The 20,179-nt window shown below is 44.3% G+C and overlaps 1 protein-coding gene across 7 annotated transcripts in view; it reads right to left on the bottom strand.

Moving 5' to 3' along the window:
• The window catches only part of NEDD4L (NEDD4 like E3 ubiquitin protein ligase), a 325,991-nt gene that overhangs the window by 277,991 nt on the left and 27,821 nt on the right, over window positions 1-20,179 (bottom strand). The gene's annotated exons all lie outside the window — the stretch shown is intronic.

Below are 20,179 nucleotides of genomic sequence, written 5' to 3'. Positions count from 1 at the left end.
CAATTAAAATAATTAAGAGCAGCAGCAGAAATAGATTACTAAAAGCCTGTGAATAAAACAGTTTTCAACTTCAGTCTGAAACATGTTGAAGAGGGAGCCAGGCGAATCTCCACATGGAGGACTTTCCAAAGCCTCAGCACCACCACAGAGAAGGCTCTGCCTTTCATACTTATTCACCTGAGTGCTTGGCAAAGGCATGAAGAGCAGGGCCTTCAAGGCAGATCTTAAAGCCCCAGCTAACTGGTAGGAGAGCCGACAGTCCTTCAGGAAACTGGGCCCAAGATCGTTTCGGGCAGCCTTCCCCAACGTGGTCCCCTCCAGCTGTTTTGGACATCAATTTCCAATCAGCCCCAGCCAGCATGGCCAATGGTCAGGAATGCTGAGACTTCGCAGAATGACTGCATCATGTGCTCAGAGCCACATTCTGAGGATTTTCCTCATATCAAGGCGGAGTGCCCATGTATTACTTGGGATTGGGGCTACTTTTATTCAGCCTATTTTTATTCTGCTTCTTCTCCTGGAAACTCATGATGGTGTACACAGAGTTCCAAGACAGTCTGAACAGACCCAGGCCTGTTTCACTTTAGCAAGACTGTCACATCATGCACCGTCAGACACAGCTAGGTCACAGCTATTACAGCTGTAAGAAAAGCATGTCAGGGAGGACAGCACAGTTTGCCTTTCATCTGAGAAGGGCCTTAACAGTACAGTCCTATGCATGTTTACTCTGAATTAAGTCCCACTGAGTTCCACGGGGCTTACTCCCAGGCAGGTGTGTATAGGATTGTAGCCTTACTCAATCTCCCTTCCTCAGAAGTGCTATTAAATGGGCAGAGCCAATAGAACATTTTGGAATAAGAATCGGCACAGCAGGTCTTTTACCCTCCTACCTTACAACAATTTTCTCCTTCCTGTGTCTTTAAAGGACCGTTTCCCAACCTTGGGTCCCCAGATGTTGTTGGGCTACAATTCCCATCATGCCCAGTCACTATGCCCAATAGCCCAGGATGATGCAAGTTTTGGTTCAACAACTGGGTACCCAAGGTTGGTAAAAGGTCCTTTAATTTGCACTTTAATTCCTATTGCACTTCTTGCACTTAAGTGCTTTTTAAAATATTGTACTACAATAATTCTGGCTTTATACAGCCTGCTGTAAATGGGACACCATGTTTAAAACTACATGCTCTTTGTAAGAAGGGAAAGAGCTTGTTTTTTTTCTAGGGCTCCTGGTAAAACACCTGGTATATTTCTGCATTAGTTAATCTACACAGTAAGGAAGTGTTTATTCAAGGATGAGGGACAACTCTGGAACAAGGAGCAAAATAAGATTAAGGGTTTGCTTTATCTTCAACAATTACCAGAATTCACTCCTGTGCATAAACACAGATGAAAGGCCTGAAACAGCCACAACTTATATGTAGCTGATAAAGGCTCACATCTAGTGTAATTTTGATACAAGCAGAAAAGTAATGCCCAGGTCATATTTCCATGTGCCCAAGCCTGCTCAGCCTGACCACACAGAACAGTCCGGGATACTGCTCTCTCGCTCTCGCTCTCTCTCTCTCACACACACACACACACACACACCCCAGCTCTCTTTACAAATACAACAGCCATGTTGGCCAGAATCTTAGGGCACCCTGGCTTATGGTTCACAAGCAGGCCTGCTAGCACTCCCGCTTGGCTCAGCCCACCGACAGGAGCAGCTTCAACAGTGGTGTAGTGGAACCAGGGCTCACAAGAAGGGCACAAGCAGCGTGGGCACTGTTTATTATCAGCGTCACTGACATCATCTCCCACCCCGCTCAGACTTCCCTGTTCCCTCTTTGCTTCATTGCAATCCTCACAGCAGCTGTGGAGGAAATTAATTTTCCCAGCAACAATACTTTATCCACCGTTGTAATGCAAAGTATTTTGGGGTGGCTTGGACTTAAATGGGAAGTTCAGACTCATGGGATTTACAAAAGACTTCCTCCTGATGGAGATGAAAATTCCTAGAAATGGTTTGTTGGTATGGATCAACACATAAGCTGCCTGCATTTTTGGACTCTTCTTGGGGGCGTGGCTATGGGGCCTATTACAATGGTCACCTACACTTCAGAATTTACCACTAGCCTACTGTGCTCCAGTAACCAGGAACTCACCAGAGGGAACAAGCTTAGCATTAAGTCTCAACTGGAACTTCTGGTTTGTCACTTTCCTAACAAGGTAGAGACTGCAGCCAGGGTTTGAAGCTGACTCATGGTGCCTGACTTGTTAGGAGAGTGACAAGCCAGGAGTCCAGTTCAGATATAACACTATGCTTTTTCCTCCTGCTCAGTGGCTGGTTACTAAAACCGCTCCTGCTGGCAGGAGGTGCCAAGAGAGAAGCGTCAGGCAGCAGGCACCAGGACGCTTGCTCATACACTATACGCCAGGATTCTCTCTGAAATCCTGGCTTATTTTTTAAATGAAAATGCAGCCACTATGAATATGGTCACTATGACAGAATATAGTGGCTATACAGAGAGGCTGCCTAGGCTGAAATTCCTTACTTAGCCATGGTGATGCTCTCTTGGGCAAACTACACTTCCCGCCCAATGTAACTCACAGAACTGTGTCAAGATAAAATAAGGGTGTGAATCCTACACTCCCTTAAATCCTGATTAAAATATCCAATGTACCAAAACATCGAAAAATAAGATAATCAGATTTTGTACTGATACCCCTAGCACAGATTAGGATGGTCAAACCAGGGTTTGGTTAAGTTATATAATTCTAGGTCAGGAGCAAAAGCTCTGCAGAGGGACTAATTGTAGGCATCTTAAACCCAACCACATACGAGAAAACGTGTGCTTTTGTAAAACTAATTTCCTCAAGCCGCAGTGACTCTTTGTTCTGCAGAAGCACCTTGAGAGCATCATATCTCCCAGTCCAAACATCATACAATCTCCTCAGATGACTGAGCAGGGTGCATTGTCTAGTCACTCTCTGCTATAAGCAATGTGCTTTTTCAATTCCTGTAACAAAACTTAGGGTGAACCACTGGAAATAAAAGACTGTGGCAGCAAGGGCAGAATTTATTGAACAGCCGAGGTGGCACACGTTGAGCTAGAAATAATCTACATACACTACTACAGTGGTAGGTGGAACATATTCAGGGTTCCTTATGCCAGAACATTTCTAGAACAGGTAAGAACAAAACAAACAGCAAGAACTTGTTAGGCCCTTGGCATATTTGCAGTGCGATTGTTAAAAGTAGTGCAAAAACAATGCTGCCACCTCTATTCTGTTCAGAAGCCAAAGCAAACAGCAGTTTAGTTAGATTTGAAATGAGAAGCAGAACCATATATATTAATATTTATTTACTTAATTTATTTATTACATTTCTATACCACCCAATAGCCAAAGCTCTCTGGGTGGTTCACATCAATTAAAATATGATAAAACAGAATATAAAAGTTTAAAACTACAGTATAAAACTTAGCAGCAGTTCAAAGATTTAAAATGCAGTAACAGATTTAAAAGCAACAGAAACTGAAAGACTAGAGTGCCTGGTTTTCACCTGGCGCCAAAAAGACCACAATGTAGGCAGGCGCAAGACAAGTCCCTTTGGGGAGCTCATTCCAAAACTAGGTGCCACCACTGATAAGGCCCTCTTCTTAATAGCCACCCACCTCACTTCATTTGGAGGGGGCTCCCAGGGAAGGACCTCTGAATTTGATCTTAGGGTCCAGGAAGATAGACAAGGGAGGAGATGATCCTTCAAGTAAATGGCTCCAAGCAAGTAACTGGAGGGAGTCATGTGGGCAGGGGCATCCCCTCCCTTGTTGGCTGGGAATAGGAATGCTACCAGGTTCCTGTGTGAGAGACAGGCCTGTGACCCTGACCTAGGAGGGGAGGCTGGGTGGGGGAAGTTGTGGCATGAGGGGTCCCCCCTGAGTGGGAGCCAGGGGAGGGGAAAGACAGGAATATAGATTATAAGTTAACATCTTCCATCCAACTGGGAGTGGGATGTAATCACCCGTGTGGTCTCATTTAATGAACTGCCTAATTTGTCATCATTGGCCTTTATTATTGTATTCTAGCCAGTTGGTTTATATCTATTAGCCAGCAGAATTGTTACTGCTCTCACTGTGGCACCTTATCATTTCCACCCTTCTTTTTCCTTCATTCTTTTCTTTTCTTCCTTCTCTTTTTCTTCTCTTTCATCTTCTATGGCTATTTTCTGGGGAAAGGAATGGTTATAAGCCAGGATGTGTCAGGCTGGGAAAGAGGGTGATAGGGAGGTAAAGGGTACCCCCATAACAGTAGTCTTGTGTAAGAGATGGTATGGTATGATAGGGAGGAAATGTTATCAGAGTGGCGGGGAACACAGATGGCTACAAGCCATTTCCCTCTCTGATCTCCTCCCTATCTCGTAGGTTCCTGGTGGACTGGGTGTTGCACCCTCTGGCCTAGCTGTGGTGTTGGTGAATGCCAGGTTGGTTCATAACAAGACCTCATTCATCCATGATATGATCACAGATGAGGGAACAGACCTGGCATGCATCATGGAGACCTGGGTGGGTGAGCTGTGTGGTGTAGACATGGCCCAGCTTTGCCCACCTGGTTACCTGGTACAGCACCAACCCAGGTTGGAGGGCTGGGGTGGTGGGACAGTTGCCGTGATCCATAAAAGCTCAATCTCACTCACCAGGAAACCTCTGTGCCTTGGGATAGGCTATGGGGGCCTGTACCTTGTGTTGGGCCAAAGAGAAAGATTGTGGATGCTACTGCTGTACTGCCTACCCTACTACCCTGACCAAGCTGTCCGAGAAGGTCTCAGATGTGGTGTTGGAGAACTGTAGGACTCTGGTCTTGGGAGACTTTGACTTCAATGCTGAGGCTGCCTTAACAGGACCAGCTTGGGACTTCACATCCTCCATGACAACCACAGGGCTGTCTCAGTTTGTCACCAGCCCAACACATAGGGCAGGGCATGCCCTTGATTTGGCCTCTGCCTCTGGGCATGAGGGGGGTGGATATTGAGGGGTGGGAGCGGAAATCACCCCACTGTCATGGTCTGACCACTTTCTAGTGTAATGGTGCCAGTCTCTCCCTGCAGGGGTGGGGGACCCATTAAGATGGTCCACCCCCAGATATTTATGGAATCCGAGCGATTCCTGAATACTCCGGGGGATTTTCCAGTATCCAGAGCCAGCGACTATGTCGAGGCCCTTGTCACACTATAGAACGGCGAGGTGCAACGGGCCATTGACATGATCGCTCCTGAGCACCCTCTTTAGGCTTGTAGAGCTCGGCAGGCTCCCTGGTTTACTGGAGAGCTCCGGACAATGAAACGGGTCAGAAGACAGCTGGAGCATAAGTGGCATAAGAATCATCATGAAGGTGATCAAGCATGTGTAAGGGCATATAACAGCAACTACCGTGTGGCAGTGAAGGCAGCAAAGGCGGCTTACTTTGCCACCTCCAACGCATCCTCGAGTAGTTGTCCAACTGAGCTTTTCTGAGCAGTTCGGGGGTTGCTTTCATCAAACCCAGTGAACTAGCACCCTCGGAGTCCCACTGTGATGAGTTTCCAAGACACTTCAAGGATAAAATTGCTCACCTTCATACTGACTTGAACACTGCTATTGATGCAGTGGCTGTTGAGGTGTCCAGTGCATTGTCTTACCCTGTTTTATGGAATCAATTTCAGTTCTTGGAGCCAGATCATGTGGACAAGACGCTCGTATCTGTACAGCCCACCACATGCTCTCTCAACCCTTATTCGAGCTAGTCACAGGGGACTGTCTTCCAGCAGCCTCCGTTTACCTTTGAGAAGCTTGCACCATGTTCTATTTAATAGATGCGCTAACAAGTTCTAAATACAGAAAATCTACTCCATTGTGCCAGGATAAGCAAAAGGCACATGTTATCTGAACAAACAGGAAAACTTGGAGCTGAAGTAGATTTCCAGCAATATTTTTTTATTTGTTGACAAGATTCCCAGCAAGTCAAAAAATAATAATCCATCCAGGAGACACATATTTTTATTTTTGCCTGCAACAAAAGGCTCTTGCGGCCTTTGAATTATAAATGTAAAACACAATTTCTAACTCAGAATCTTCTGTTAGTCTAAGTTCAAGCCACCGGATTTAGACACGAGGATTTCTCCTAGCATAGGGGCATTCTATGCTATAAGGTCACCACATTTGTAAGTAAGAAAAGTTTCATCTTCAGGCAGCTCAATGGGATGCACACATTATAGAACTGAACACTATTTGCAAAAAGGACGATGCAAGAACCAGCTTGCTTTTTAGACTCCTATTTTAAGCAGGGTTTTTAAAATAATTTTTAACTTGCAGTCTAAGCAAATTTCTTTTGGAAGCCTAAAGAGAAGTACTCCCTGTGATAACATTTTCTCCTTTTTAAAACACTCATTATCAGCATTTTAAAGTCTTCTCCTTTCATCCTGCTGATTAAATATAACTGTGTGTGTCAGTAATTATACCTTCCAGCAGCAAGACATTACTGCTGGATTCTTCAGTTTAAGATTCAGTATATTCCAGTACCTTCTGCACTGATGCAATTAAGAAATACTGCTGCACAGGCAAAGCATAGGTACAACATCCCTGGGAGGCAGATGGAGATGAAGTTTCCCTTTGCACATCAGATCCAAATGAAGCACATTTCCAAAACCAGGCATTCTTTGGATTTAATTGGGTGACAACAAAGTAAGGCTCCTAAAACTCTTTTGTGATGCCACATCTCTACCTTCCTTCAAATCCCTCCTCAAAATCCACCCCTTTCTGTAATGGCTTTGGCACAACCCCCTAGTTGTCACACCCTAACCAAACCCAAGAACATGTAGCAGAAATAAATGCATATTCTCCCCCCATTTACCCTGCCTCCATTCGTCTCCCCTATTTATTTATTTATTTATTCATTCATTCATTCATTCATTTCATTTCTATACCGCCCAATAGCCGAAGCTCTCTGGGCAGTTCACAAAAATTAAAACCAAACAGCACACAATAAAACAATTTAAAATATATAGAACATTAAAACCACAGTATAACAATACAACCACAATAAAACCTAGCAGCAGTGCAGGAGTTTAAAATACAGATTTAAAACAGCAAATCTAAAAATTTAGAAAGCTAAAATGCTAAAATGCCTGGGAAAATAAAAAGGTCTTCACCTGGTGCCGAAAGGAACAGAATATAGGTGCCAGGCGAGCCTCACTAGGGAGCTCATTCCACAGCCAGGGTGCCACAGCAGAAAAACCTCTGCCCTAACTCTCATCTCCTCTGTATTGATTAGAAATTGTAAGCCCCTTGGGTCAGGGATCTGTCTTTATGCACATTGCAAAGCACTATGTACAGTGACGATGAAGCAGTAATAATAATAATGAAGTGCGATGCTGATGCTTTTTGGATCAGAAGGTAAGCCAGGGATGCACATAGTTACTTGCCTGGTCACCTAGAGAGATTATTTCCAGATGACTAGCGGGAAGAGGGTTGTTAATTTTTATTTATTTTTGTAAGCAGGAAAATGACTAGCAAAGGACTGTGGGAACAGTTGGGCTAGTAACTTCTGCTGACTCGAAGATAATCAAACTCTTGCTCCAGTAGAGCATGGCAGCTTCAACACAGTGGTGGGCAGACTTCAGGCTTGCAGGATTTACTTGGTTTTTCCAACTGGAGCCTGGTGCAAAAGACATACGCCTACACTTAAAGCAGGGGTGCAGAACCCCTTTCAGCCTGAGGGCTGAATTCAGTTTCAGAGAAACTCTTGGGGGCCATATTCTAGTGGTTGGTGGAACCAAAGGCAAAAGGGGTGGGACTAAAAATACCAGCATATTTTAGCTTAAAGCTCTCCCTGCCAGTAAGTGAGCCTTCGGAGAGATGTTTCAATCTTTCAGAATGGGGAAAAAACTGCACAAAAGACAGGAAACCAACAAATGATCAATGGTTGGGGGAAAGGGGGATGCTTCCGCCCACCCCAGCTCTCATGTCCTTCTACCATAAGGTGAGAGCTAGCTTGTGATTTTAGAAGTCCTTGATTTATAGTGAGGAATATGGCAGATTTAATTTCTACTGAAGAAGGGACAGCAAGGTTCAATCTGCCTGGACTGAGATCTGTGGAGAACCTCTTTCCAAGGAGCTGGGCTGAAGCCACACTCCCTGGGTTGCTGTCGCTCCATTGAAATCCTGGAAGCCAAACAGCTTAGTTAGCATCACATTTAAAGCAGCCCTGTTTTACCAAGAAGCTTTATGATAAATATATGCACAGGCACAATCAGGAGACAGACTTCTGGAATAAGATCAGAAGTATTGTCTTTTTGCATATTACTTCACCAGTTATATGGCTATGCTGAGACACGAGGTTCTAGAGCAAAAATATCTGGCTCAAATTAAGCTTCAGATAAAGAGCGTAAAAATCTAATGCATGGCACAAATCCTTGATCTCACCTTCTTTACTAGATATGTTAAACAAAATTATTTTCTTAACAAGCCTGGACAGCATAATTTACTTTTTAAAAAGAGGGGGAGGGAGGGAGGGAGAGAGAGAGAGAGATTCTTTAATAATTTCCCTCAGGAATTAGAAGCTAACTTTGTGGACTTCACTCAGCTAACACTGTCGAGTTAGTCTTGGGCAATCTACCATTTTCAAAAGCTGGCAATTGTTCATCTTTACCACATTCATACACAGTTCTGAAGAACCTCGAGGTCCTTCAAAATTCATCATAAAACAAAGCAGGCAACATAAGAGAAGAGTAGAGAAAAAGTAATAACCAATTGTTACTGCAGAGTTCTTACCCCAGGAAATCCTGACTGCACAAGTAAGAATTCCAGTGTCTTACCTAGTTTGCACATAACACCAGTTCATGGGTTAAAGAACCCATGAATTGGTGGAGCTGTATGGGATTGAATGTACTACCTCCCATCCACTGGCTCATGGTCCCAACAACTCATCATTTAAACAACCCATAAGCTCTCATTACATGCAAACCAGGTAGTTGTGATAACACAGTCTAGCCTTCCCCCAGCCTGGTGCCCCCAAGATGTTTTGAACTTCAATTCCAGTCAGCCCCAACCAGGAGTGCCAGGAGTTGTAGTCCAAAACATCTGGAGGGCATCAGGTTGGGGAAGACTGACAGTCATTAATCTCAAAATGAACAGGAAGACAAGAGCCTTTGGCTGTTTCCAAATTGTTCTAAAGTCAGCAGAGATTTGGATTATTTAAACAAGCCTATAGCAGAATTGAATTCAGGGGTCTAAGAAAACATCATGAAAACAAGCCCCTAGACTACATAGAACCTCCTCACACAGTTAAATACACTCCAAATTCAACATTTATTCCAACATGGAGCTTCGGCTCTTGGGCAGTATAGAAATGTAATAAATAAATAAATCTAGTGTGATGTGTGGCAGCCAAAATATTTAACGTTGATATTTAACATTTCCTTTTTAAGGGAGAAGGCCGACATTGCTTGGGCCTTAGTACCTGCCATATCAGAAATACCAGTACACAGATTAAAAGGTTCCCAGTCAAGCCCGATACTGCACTGATTTATCATTCTCAACTTATAGTTTACAGCAGGATTCCTATAACCAAACTAGATTAAGATCAGGGCATTTGTAGCTCTGCAGAATTCCCTTCTTATAGGCTTAATTTGTTGTTGCTGTGCAAAGCCTATAGATCAGGGCAGGAGAATGTGTGTCCCTCCAGATGTTGATGGACTGCAACTTCCACCATCCCTCACCACTGGCTATGCTGGCTAGGGCTGATGGGGGTTGCAGTCCAGCAACGTTTGGAATGCCACGCATTCCCCACCTCTACTGCAGATGGATGTACAGTATGTAATTAGTAAGAAATGTTTAAAGAAAAGCATGCCATTTCAGCTAGAAATGCTCATTTGTTGGGCATGAATAGGGCACCTCTATTCTGCTGCAATATAAAATCTATTTTGAAGTAGAATATGCAATGACATCTTCATCTACTTGATTTGGAGGAAGAAAAGAAAGTTCTCCCAGGAAATACTTTATATTTTTAAGGGCTGTGGACAAAACCACAACAACCTTCCAACTTACTTAATATGTATTTCTTGCCATATCAGGCTACCAACTTTACATTGCAACACATCCACCTTCAATACATTTTTCTTTTCTCTAAAATCATGCATAGGTAACAACTAGTATTATTAAACTAAGGATGCTATTACCCCATCCATCTTTACCGAAAGGTCACTTTTCTGGATTCCATTTTTTTTTCAGTGCAACGGTCATCTTTGTTAGATTTAAGAATAATTATGGGGCCAGAGTACTGGAGAGGCATTTACAGAGAGAAGGAAAAAATAATCTAAGTTTTATAAATGCCATGATCTTCAAATATTTCTAATGTCACTGAACCTTTGGGATGCCCTATTTTGTTAGCATTCCAAAAGGTAGTAGTTGAATGATGCTCAAGACACTTCCTATGGTATCTGTATATGACAATATTCATATCTACAAGATGTCCTAATTTTCCCCCTTTAATAGTTTTTCCCATGAATATTTATACAGGCAGACATATTTCATAATCATTTTTGTCATCCCTGTAATGTGTTTAGGGATGAAAATTGGAGTTGCTAAAAATAAAATCATCTTGGGTAATATACTCATTTTTCGTTTGGACTTTCTTCTGCTCTGTGATAGATTAAGACACGTCCATTCCCATAAATCTCTTAATACTTTCAATTAATCTTTCATAATTATCCTTAAACAAATCTGATGCTCTCTCAGAAAGCTATATTGCTAAATATTTTATAGTACGTGTTATCCATGGTAGCCGCAAAACATTTTCCATCTCATCTTTTTCCTTCTGCTCCATGTTACTTCCTTATAATTACAATTTCATTACACTTACCATGGAGCTATTTTGCCGCCCGAGTTAAAGGGAGGGGCCATAGTTCAGTGGCAGAGCACATGCTTTGCATGCAGAACGTTCAGTCCCCGGCATCTCCAGGTCAGGCTAGGAAAGAATCGTGCCTGAAACCCTGGAGAGCCACTGCCAGTCGGTGTCGACAGCACTGGGCTAGGTGGGCCAATGGCCTGACTCGGCAGAAAGCAGCTTCCTATGATCCTAACGAACACCACTCGTTATTTAGCTAACTTTCTCTCATACAACGCAATGGGAACTACTGAGAACTGACCCAATCCTCCTCTACATAGCTCCATCCTGGATTCCATTTCTTGGTCATAGGATATAACAGAACCCTGAGAGATGTCCATCTCCATTCCAAAAATCTAGAGAGTAAGATGTGAATATTTTCTGGATTCTTGCAGGGCAACACCCAAGAGATCGGGCCTCACATTCAGAGAGGACCACCTGTTTTTGTGTGCTCCAAAACCTGCCCTAAGGAACGCCGATGATGGGGAAATTGAGACCAGTTTAGTGTTCCAGGAAAGTATCCTTAGAAGAGTCAATGTGAATACATCACACTGGAGTCTGAAATTCACTACCAGTCTCTGTTCTTCCCATTTGAGCAAACACTGACTGCACAGCCACCATTACACATTGCTAGTAAGGATCTGACCAGATAAATGCTATATAAAATATCTTTCTTTGCACAAGTATCCTTTTTCTAGGACACATGGCACCAAACTCAGAAGACAGGCCAAGTACTATTTCTCCATCCTCCTCTATCAAAAAAGAGACTCTATTTTACAGAGAATTGTGAGTAAAAGATAAGGAATTTTTGCAAGGTAATGAACTCACCAGGATCTGTGAAATATTGTAGATACAACTAGATTCCCTCATGACAAATTCAATAGAGGTTACACTCAGGCATTCATTGAAAAAATGGTACTTGACACTGACTAGACTGGGAAGCACTCATTAGAAAATCCAGCCCTTGTTTAGCCAAGACAAAGCATCAGCTCTGTGCATTGGCCCAGGCATTCTGGCTAGAAAATGCAGATAATCCAAGCTGAAGAAAAACCACATTCAGAATCAGTATGCTGCAGAGGGTGGTAGTAAGTTCAGTCATTCATGAGAAAAGAGGACTTTGTCCTCAGTAAACACAGATGTGCTCCTTTTTTTGCAGCACAGAGGGAGGGATCAACAAAATAAAAATGAGGATTCAGTCACTCTTCTTATTCAGCCACCCATCTGCTTTTAAATTCAGGCCTCTGCAACTTGTGGCCAACCAAGACAAATAACACCAACAAGTCATCTGTGGGGCACAACAACCCCATCCTGTTTTTACAATCCCAGGCAGGCAACAAGAACAGGAGGCTTATGGAACCATGGCAGGCTGCCATCCAAAGCAGCCTGTGACACGGCGAGCCAGAAGTTCTGCATCAAAGTAAGTTCTAGTGCTAGGGTTTCACTTACCAAAAGCCTGACAGCTGTGCAAAAACAGCAGGTCCGGAGTTTCAGGGCTATTACAGGAGAAATGGTCGAGCAGCAACCTCAGGTCACTGCCACCAATGGCCAACAACTACCAGGGTTTTTGCTCCTTGCTGACTATAAGCAGCAGTCCAAAATAAATGCACACTGCATCAGGTGAAATCCACTGCTCTAATATTGTTATGTGCCCTTGTACGTTCCCCATCTGTCACAATTCATCCCTACAAAATTCCCCTGATTGCACCAGCCTTGAGGAAAAGCTTGTACCTGCTTTGTGTGCCTGGTAAGGGAGAGATCTCTCCTGGTCAAAGCCCTCACAAGACGTCCGGACTGCATCAGGCACAGTTGGCCTAACTTCAGCTCATACAGTGTCGATGCAGCCTCAATTGGACAACTCTTCCCTGCCATCCTGCGGCTCTGGCCAGCGAGCCCCCAGATTAAGCTCCATGCCGCTATGCTCTTATCCATCACCGTAACATGGGCTTCTAGATGCCGCAACTGATTCAGAAGTATCCTGATGACTGCAAGAGTGTGACTAGCAGAAGCTGACTACTACCCGTAGTATAAGGCATCCCTTCAGGATCTCCTCCTCTCATTTCTTATTTGGATTCAAATAAGAACGTATCTTGTACTGAGCTAGAGACAAAGCAACAAGAAGGAAACCTGTATCCATGGATGGATTTGTGAATCAAATTTCCACAGATTTCTGGCAACCCAGAAGCCTGAGCAATCTGGGTTATATGTTGATACAAATACAAAAAAGGAACTCCCCATTGTAAAGTAGTGGCAAGGAGACTTCAGGATTGCGGGATGTATCTTTCTTTTCTTCTTTTTTTACTAGGACCCAGAGATCCACCAGCCAGAGCACTTCAAAGGAAAGACATACGCTGTGGAAGCATATTGTGAGCTGTTCCACTACTCAAAACAAATGCAGCTCACGGTACTTGCACATAAAAATCCACTCCTGGTCACCCCGACCCCACAACCTTATTTATCAGCACTAAAATATATGGCAGAGGGGAGATATTTTGTTGCTGCTGCTGTTGAAGTATTGGGAGTCAGAAATCCTTGCCAATCTAGATCACCCACATCTGGCTCTACCTTCTGTCGCAGGGGACCAGCCTTTCCTATCTGGTTTGCACCAATCAGGATGGACAACGACGCAACTTACTGGCTGACACTCTGATGCCCCCACACCTTCCATATTAGTAAAGACTGCTTTCAAAGATGCACTCGAAGAATGATCTTCTGATACTTTGACCAGATTCTGTGGCCGCACTCAGACTATCCTATCTTGTCTTATTAAGCTGGATGTGCACAAGTATTTTACCTGCTCCCACAGGCCCTTTGCGCCTCCTCTCATGGTATGTAGCAATTAAACCAGGAAATCTCTGATTAATCATAGTTTTCTGTTTCATCTGAACCCCCAACTAAAACCCCCAAAGTCTCCTACCACTGGCTATGCTGGCTGGGGCTGACAGAATTTGTAGTCCAAACATCTGGAGGGCATCAGGTTGTGTACCCCTGAAGCAAGGTTATGATCATCCAGACCAGGCATTATCTCAAACTAGCAATTCCCAAATTGAGCCAAATATAAAGCACACTTGAGTTAGCAAAATCCCAGGAGGCATTAAAATGGCTCTCACTCCAGGTGGTGACAGCCTGGATTTGCCAGGTTATTAACTACTCAGAACAACTCAGCTGGATGACACTTTGCAGAAGCAAATGCAACTGAGAAGAAAAATGTATACATTACCGCCCCTGCTGTAGCAGAGTCCTTTTATAAGGATTTATGCCACAACTGGTTACTTTTGGCATGAGTTAACACCACTTCCATTCTGTTCGTCTCCCTTCCCACCAGCCTCAGATCCTCCACAGGAGAACATAAAAACTGATTAAACAGCAGCAGGATACCACACCTGGGAGCTACTATATCAACGACTAATGCCAGCCTCCTACTCTGCAGGTAAAACAGGCGATCTACACAGCAGTTGTCACGAAGACTGGGAAAATCCCACAGTGACACCTGGAATCTGGCTGACACCATGTATCTCTGGGAGTAGAGAAGCCTAACTAGGCCATCCTTCTCCAATCTAATGTGCTCTGGATGATTTGGACTACAACTCCCAGTATTCTTGACCATTAGCCATGTTGGCTAGGACTGATGAGAGCTGAAGCCCAAAACAAGTGGTGGCACTTGGTTGGAGGCTGAACTAGGCCATTCTCTATCTAAAATTTCTAACAAAAACTTTGCCTTCAGTCGAACAAAGAAGACGCAGTCTTCTCAACTTTGATTGATGTCGAGTCCTGTTTTACCTTAAAAAAAATGTGCACATACCTACATGAACAGAAGAGGATTAATACAAATATACAGCAGGAAAATCATTTAGCCCAAGTAGGTTCAGAATGCAGGAAGGCAATCACATATTTGAATGTATTCCACTCTGCCTTTAGAAAGCTTCAGCGCAGCTTAAATAAAGCTCCCAGTTTCTCATACAGGCACTCATCAGTTCTACACTGGCTAACAACACTACAGCATTGGCAGAACTTACTGAGAGTGCTTAATTCTATTATATATACTATACATGCACATTCACTGCCACGTGTCTATACCTGGCTTTTACTTTGCAGCTGGCAGGGTGGGAAACCTCTTTCAGCTCAAGAAACGAATTCAATTTCAGAGAAGCTCTTGGGAGCTGCATACTGGGGTGGGGGAGAGGGCAGGGCCAAAGGCAAAAGAGGTGGGGGCAAAAATACAAAAAAAAACAAAACCATCCCAGTATCTTTTAGCTTAAAGCTCTTAGGGCCAGTAACTAAGCTTTAGAAGAGGCATTTTGACCTTTTAGAAGAGGGAGAAAAAACTGTACAAAAGCCAGAAAACTACCAAACAATTGGTGGTGCTTGGAAAGGGGGGAGGAGGGGGCATGGCCATCTGGGATACCAAATTTGGACCCCAGAAAGGCTCCCAAGCATGAGGTGCCACACCCATGACTTACGGCTGCCTCTCAGAAGACACGTACGTGTGATGGCCCTAGGGTCAGGCCATGGTTTCCAACCAAGTATTAGAGCGAGACAGGGACAGTTACCTCTGGAGATGGCCACAGACTTTCCCCACTATACTGGAAGTTCCAACACAAGAGCAGCACATTTTGCTAACACCTCTCCAGCTTGAGGAAGTTACATTGCTGTCTTTGGACTCCAGCACAGAAGCCCTGGCAGAACCACGGTCTGCCCTGTGCCAGAGTCCACGGCTACTAAAACAGGTGAAGCCCCTTTTAACTAAAAAAACCTCCCTCTATTTAAGGCTTAGCCAGGGTTTGCTCCTTGCTGAAGCAACATTCCAGCCTGCATGCCTGACTCTTCAGCCTTGGCTTCACACGGAGCTATCCAGGGTGCTACCTGCTTTGCTTGCCTTTGCCATACTTGAACCTAAACTTTGCCTTGCCTTGCCTTGCCTTACCAGAACCAGAACTTGGACTTGCTCGTCTTTACCTCGCTTCAATTGCAGGGTTCAAATTTCAGGCAAAGCACACACAACCAGCTTGAGCTAGACTCCCATCCAGCTGAGGCCACTGCCTAAGACAGAATGATACTACTGAACTGTTCCCCACATGGTGCTGGAATCCAAATAGGGAGAGTCACTGCCTCTCCAGCATTTGATGAAAAGGAGAGACAGAGCCTAGCATCATCTGTATAGTGACAACACCACACTCCATCCTTCTGGTCAACCTCTCCCAGAAGTTTCATGTAGATTTTAAAAGCATGGGGGACTTGCTTGGCAGTGTCTGTAGTTACAGCAGATAGCTAGTAGGGGAAGCTTTGCTATGATGCTAAGGGACAAACAGCCCTCCCTCCTGCTAACCTTGCTAAGAAAGGACAACATCGTTTAGCAAGGCAGGTAAGCTGCTGCTTACACAGTGGCATTCCTGGCTTCACAGAACATCCAACAATATTTGGCCATGCTGCAGATGCTAAAAAAGCAGAACCGATCTCACTGCCTACTGGATCACTGGATTCAGTACCTAGAATCCTAGAATCACAGAATAGTAGGGTTGGAAGGGGCCTACAAGACCATCGAGTCCAACCCCCTGCTCAATGCAGGAATCCAAGTCAGAGCATCCCTGGCAGATGGCTGTCCAGCCTCGTCTTGAGAGCCTCCAGTGTGGGAGAGCCCACCAACTCCCTAGGTCATTGGTTCCATTGATGAATTGCTCTAACAGTCAGGAAGTTTTTCCTGATGTTCAGCCGGAATTTGGCTTCCTGTAACTTATTACAGCCCATTATTCCGTGTCCTGCACTCTGGGATGATCAAGAAGAAGTCGTGGCCTTCCTCTCTGTGACAAGTACTTTCAAGTACTTGAAGAGTGCTATCATATCTCCCCTCAGTCTTCTCTTCTTAAGGCTAAACATGCCCAGTTCTTTCAGTGTCTCTTCATAGGGCTTTGTTTCCAGTCCCCTGATCATCTTTGTTGCCCTCCTCTGAACCCTCTCCAGTTTGTCTACATCCTTCTTAAAAAGTGGTGGCCAGAACTGGACACAGTACTCCAGATGGGGCCTAACCAGTGCTGAGTGGAGGGGGACTAGTACTTCCCAGGATTTGGAAGCTATGCTTCTATTAATGCAGCCCAAAAAAGCATTTGCCTTTTTTGCAGCCACATCACATTGTTGGCTCATATTAGCTTGTGATTGACAACAATTCCAAGATCCTTCTCACTTGTATAGTGTTGTTGAGCCAGGTATCCCCCATCTTGTCACTGTGCATTTGGCTTCTTTTTCCTAGGTGCAGAACTTGGCATTTATCCCTATGTCATTCTGTTGTTTTCTGCCCAGCGCTCCAGTCTATCATGATCACTTTGAATTTTGTTTCTGTCTTCCAAGGTATTCGCTATCCCACCCAATTTTGTGTCATCTGCAAATGTGATCAGCACTCCCTGCACTTCCTCCTCCAAGTCAATAATAAAAATGTTGAAGAGCACAGGGCCCAGGACTGAGCCCTGCGGTACCCCACTCGTTACCTCTCCCCAGTTTGAGAAGGTCCCATTGATAAGCACTCTTTGAGTCCGATTCTGTAACCAACTGTGGATCCACCGGATCGTTGTTTCATCTAGCCCACTTTGAGCTAGTTTGCTCATCAGGAGATCATGGGGCACTTTGTCAAAAGTTTTGCTGAAGTCGAGGTATATTATGTCTACAGCATTCCCACAGTCCACAAGGGAGGTTACCTGATCCAAAAATGAGATCAGATTCATATGGCAGGATTTGTTTTTGACAAATCCATGTTGGCTTCGAGTAATCACTGCATTGTTTTCAAGGTGCTTCCAGATGGATTGCTTTAGAATCTGCTCCAGAATTTTCCCAGGGATTGATGTCGGACTGAGTGGTCTATAGTTCCCAGGTTCCTCCTTTTTAACTTTTTTGAAGATAGGAACAACATTATTTATTCATTTATTTTATTTATTACATTTATATCCTGCCTTTTTTCCTCCAAGGAACTCTGGCGGCGTACATAATCCTCCTCATCCTCCTCTCCATTTTATCCTCACAACAACAACCCTGTGAGGTGGGTTGGGCTGAGAGTCTGTGACTGGCCCAAAGTCACCCAGTGAGCTTCCATGGCCAAGTGGGGACTAGAACCCGGATCTCCCAGCTCCCAGTTCAACACTCTAGCCACTACACCACATTAGAGGTAGAAGTGTCCCCAACCAGTCGTGTCCGACTCTAGGGTGCGGTGCTCATCCCCGTTTCTAAGCCGAAGAGCCAGCGCTGTCCAAAGACGCTTCCGTGGTCATGTGGCCGGCATGACTGAACACCGAGGTGCACGGAACGCTGTTACCTTTCCCGCCGAGGCGGTACCTATTTATCTACTTGCAATTTCTTGCTTTCGAACTGCTAGGTTGGCAGAAGCTGGGACTGAAGACGGGAGCTCACTCCGTCACGCAGCACTCGGGTCTCGAACTGCTGACCTGCCGACCTTCCAGTCTGCAGTTCAGCGTCTTAACCACTTCCCCCGTCTTCCATGATTCCTCAAAAAGAATAGACAGTGGTTCTGAGAGTTCTTCTGCCAGTTCTTTTATTACTCTAGGGTGCAGTTCATCTGGCCCTGGAGATACGAAATCATTCAAAGTAATTAGGTGTTCCTTGACCATATACCTATCGATCTCAAGCTGCAATCCTGCCCCTTCAGCCTGTACTTCACCTTTGCCAGGGGGGTCATAGACCCTCTTTTGGGAGAAGACTAAGCCAAAGAAGGAATTGAGCACCTCTGCCTTTTCTTTGTCATCTGTTATCGTTTTGCCATCCTTATTTAATAGCTGAACCACCATTTCTTTCCTCTGCCTTTTACTATGCACGTAGCTGAAGAAAGCCTTTTTGTTGCTTTTAGCATCCTGCGCTAACCTCAGCTCATTCTCAGCTTTAGTCTTCCTGATGCCATCCCTGCAATTCTGTGCTACCTGCTTGTACCCTTCCTTTGTTGCTTGGCCTTCCTTCCATTTCCAATATCTGTACTTTTTTGTGTTCAGGTCATCTCTAAGCTTTTTGTGAAGCCACACTGGCTTTTTCTGTTGTCTTCCACCCTTTTTTCTTGTTGGAATTGTTTGCAATTGTGCCTTGAGAATTTCCTTTTTTAAAAACAGCCAAAAATTAAAAACCTGCAGCTACATCACTGTCTTAGCCAGACTCACATCAAGCAGGCAGTCAAACACCCACTCACTTCTTTGGAATTCTTCATAACTGTTTATTCGTCCCCTAAAAGTTTGATAGCATCCATCTATAATACCCTCCAAATGCCATTTTTGGAGGACAAACGATCCTATGTGTGGGCATGAGAGAACAACTTAGGCGAGTCTTTGGAAGAAGAGGATTGGTGTCGCATCTGTACGTCCTTTGCAACGTTACTGATCAACACAAATATTAAAGGAAGTACAATACAAGGTTCTTGGTCAATGTTACAATACTTCCAGAAGGCTCCACCCAATATATCCAAACTATAGGCAGTACCATTGGAAGGGGTGTGGACAGATTGGTTTCCTTTTGGTAATGGGAATGTCCAACAGTGCAGGAGTTTTGGGACATGGTTTCCAATTATTGTCAGGAATTTCTCCACATTGGGAGTTACAATAGGAGATTTGGCCCCCGGCCAATGAAGCTCTGCACCTCTACTGTAGAATATGTCCCAGAGCCCCCTGAAATACAAAGGAGTTCCATGGCAGGAAAGTTGATGTGGAAAGGATTCGCTGAAGCTATAAAGTCTGAACACCACTGATACGAAGACCTGCTGAGGCCTTGCTCCATGCGCCTTCACCTGCCGATGTGAAACAGGTAACTACCAATGTCAGGGCCTTCTTTGTGGGCCAAGCACATTAATCAGGTATTGACTTTACTCCCATTTAGATGCTAGCTGAAAACCATTGTTCACTTCAGCTGGCATTTAATTTAGATGAGGTTTTGATTGATAATATACTTGTTTTTTGTAAGCATTTTTATACCGCTCTTCAACTCTGTCCCCAGGGCAGATCTGGTTTCTGCCATTCCATCAACTATGATGCGATATTTGTGGCAAAATGGTTTCTTTATTACATTTATATCCTACCTTTCCTGACAGGGGCTCAAGGCAGCATATATGCTATCTATCTATCTATCTATCTATCTATCTATCTATCCTGGACAGCCATCTGTCAGGGATGCTCTGACATGGATTCCTGCATTGAGCAGGGGGTTGGACTCAGTAGCCTTATAGGCCCCTTCCAACACTACTATTCTATGATCTATCTGAAATTATGTATAGGCCACCTTTAAGGGTAGAACCCTCTCCCCCCCT

This window comes from Heloderma suspectum, chromosome 2 (genome assembly GCF_057233095.1).
Source record: "Heloderma suspectum isolate Gila_16-S chromosome 2, 16-S_ref, whole genome shotgun sequence".
NCBI classification, from domain to species: Eukaryota; Metazoa; Chordata; class Lepidosauria; order Squamata; family Helodermatidae; genus Heloderma; species Heloderma suspectum.
The sequence above is the reverse complement of the archived record's forward strand: the minus strand, read 5'-3'. Positions and strand labels throughout refer to the sequence as shown.